The sequence below is a fragment of the Sabethes cyaneus genome, chromosome 1 (assembly GCF_943734655.1).
Source record: "Sabethes cyaneus chromosome 1, idSabCyanKW18_F2, whole genome shotgun sequence".
Classification (NCBI taxonomy): Eukaryota; Metazoa; Arthropoda; class Insecta; order Diptera; family Culicidae; genus Sabethes; species Sabethes cyaneus.
In genome coordinates this window covers 118,006,940-118,010,023 of record NC_071353.1, presented here as the reverse complement: position 1 = coordinate 118,010,023, position 3,084 = coordinate 118,006,940, and positions in this window count along the sequence as shown.

The following is a 3,084-nucleotide window of genomic DNA, read 5'->3' as shown; positions in this document are numbered from 1 at the left end:
ACAAAGCTCAAAAGTTATAAAAGTCTTTGCCAAGCTTCGACCATCAAAACAAAAAAACTCCAAGGTATACAGCCCTAAGGGTTGTACTAAAGGGTGACGTAGGACTATATCAGACCTTTAGATCAAAGACTAATGTAAACTGCATTTCTGACACATGTATGTTTATAATAATAATTGTTTAAGTGAATGTTTAAAAGAGAAGAGCGAAATATTCAGATTCAATTTTTCATTGAATGCAATGGTGGCTTTGAAAATACGTGGACGGGGGTTCAGAAGTCCAACGCCTGCAACCAGGAGCTCTTTAGGAGCCCCCTCTCCTAAAGAGGGGAGGGGTCTAAATTAACCATAAAAAAAATTCTTGCCTTTTGAAACCCCCACATGCCAAATTTGGTTCCATTTGCTTGATTAGTTCTAGAGTTATGTGAAAATTTGTATTTCATTTGTCTGGGAGCCCCCTCTCTTAGAAGGGGAAAGGGTCTCAGTACACCATAGAAAAAATTCTTATCTCCAAAAACCCCCACATGCCAAATTTGGTTCCATTTGCGTGATTGGTTCTAGAGTTATAGGGAAATTTGTATTTTATTTGTATGGGAGCCCCCCCTCCTAAAGAGGGAAGGGGTCTAAATTCACCATAGAAAAAATTCTTGCCTTTTGAAACCCCCATTCGCCAAATATAATTCCATTTAAGACTTGATTAGTTCTAGAGTTATGAGAAAATTTAAATTTCATTTGTATGGGACCCCCCCCCCCCCTCTTAGAAGGGGAAGGGGTCTCAGCACACCATAAAAATTCCTTTCTTCTAAAACCCTCACGTGCCAAATTTAGCTCCAGTTGCTTAATTAGTTCTCGAATTTTGACGATATCTGTGTCATTTGTGTTTCATTGTATAGAAGCCCCCCCTCTTACGCCCTCCATAAAATTGCTCTCTAATTGCCTCTATAGAATTGCTGGTCATTTTATCTATCCAACGACATATAAAATGTTCTGTTTCGTTCAGTAGTTTAGTAGTTATTATCATTTGAAATCTTTCATTTAAACGTTACACTTCTATTTTCGTTTTCACAAAGTGCTACTCAGTCCCAGTATAGTAAACAAAGACATAGTCCTACGTCAAAAGTTTTTTCCGATATGTTGTGTAGTTTCTGAGAAAAAGGTACATAAAGTTTGAAAATCGTGGTTTTACAGGAGCAGCGTTTCATTCCGGCGAGGTTGTGCACTGAAATGCTTATGTGTTCGATCGTTTTTCGACCACTTCCCATGGTCGGATCGTTACAAAATTAGCATCAAAATAAGCGGAAAAGACAGCAGAATCTAAATCTGAAATGAAAAATTTATGACTTTTTCAAAAAAAAAATTAGTCGTTTAAGTCCCCTTAACGTAATTTTCTTTTCGGTAAACTGCTTTTTGCAACGAACCAACCGGAAAGCCATAGCAGCTATGCGATCGACGAAGCCGTTCGTGTATAGTCATGAATCACAATGAAATACCAGTCCAGGTGGCAGGCTGCAAGCGACGTGGGATAATTCTGGTCTTTTTATTGTCGTAAGCAGCACTTCCGCAGTTAATTATTCTATTACGGCAGCTAGCTCCAGCTTCAATAGTTTCCTTTCCTCAGCAGCCGATGAATACGACTGACCGGGAACTGCAGACGTGCACGACTCGGGCGTGATTTTCGCTTACCCTTGATGCTTTCTCCTTTGTCGCGTCTAGACATGCCAGTAAGATGTTGGCAGTAGCTCAGCTAGCGTTTGAATAATGCTGTTCGCCGGGCTACTTCGTGTTATGTACCAGCGCAAGCGACAAGAATTGGTCCCGCCTATTTTTCGTGGTCCTTCATTCTATCATCTACGTTGAATAAAATGGAGCATTTCAATTTCAGTCTGAACAAAACCTGAGCAAAGTTCCCAATGAGCCGTTCGCCTTTTGCTGCTAAAGAAAAATTACGTGCGCCCATAAACCATCAGTTGGAATTTCGCAGCTGGTATTTTGGATTTATCCGCACGCAGGCGGGCAGATGGTGTGGTGACGAGAAGAACAATATGCAGCTGGCTGTCCGTATCGACGGAGAAATGAACAAACTTTTCTTCGGAGTTACTAGAGGTGTTTTGCTAAACATTCAAGCTGTTGTATTGTCCTTGAAAAGTGAGAAGAGTGCCGATATCAATTACCAGACACCGTCCTTTTAAGGATGAAAACATGCTTTTATGAAGACATAAAAGATTATTGAGATTATTAAAGTCCATATCTCCGGATTCCGCTGAGATAAAATTGATCTCTTTTTGCCATAAATAAGCTATCATCAAGAGGAATCCAACGACATAGTATTTGTTTACGGCACGCGCCTGTCTCTAGTAGTTTTGGCCAAGGGGATTTTAGCCTAGTTTTCTGGGAATACAGAGATGTGTTGATCACTAACTCTGGAATCCGCTGGGCGTTTATTTGGCACCTGGGCGTTTATTTTAAACATAAGATACAACCATCGTAAACAAATACTATGTCGTTGGATTCCTCTTGATGATAGCTTATTTATGGCGAAAAAGGATCAATTTTATCTCAGCGGAATCCGGAGATATGGACTTTTACATCTCTTCATGTCGAGAAAAGTAGGGTAAAATGCCCTTCTTTCAACAAAAACTGCTGGGCACAGATGCGTGCCGTAAACAAGCATCACCTATTTTTCTTTTGACATCAACAGGTTGATTGTAGCTCAGCGGCATTTTGAGATATTGAGATAAAGGACTTTTTTCTAAGTTATCCCCACTGTGCATTGGGTTTAGTTTTAATGAGTTTTTCTGCGCATTTGCTGCGGCGAATCAGTGTTTAATTTCGTGTTTACTTGGTTTTAATTGCTATCACTTATTCACGGCAGACAATATTTCAACGTGACGATTATTGAATATTGAGCACAATAAAGAATTATCAAGGCAAATAGCAATCAAGGAGAAATGGTAGAATTTCATTTAGTTCTCTTGTAACTTTGTTATAGTAGAATCAAATGAAATTTTCTATCGACTTTCTCGTTGATTCCTGAATAATAACTGAAAATTATTCCAACCAATCACAAAGCGACAATTTCTAGTACGA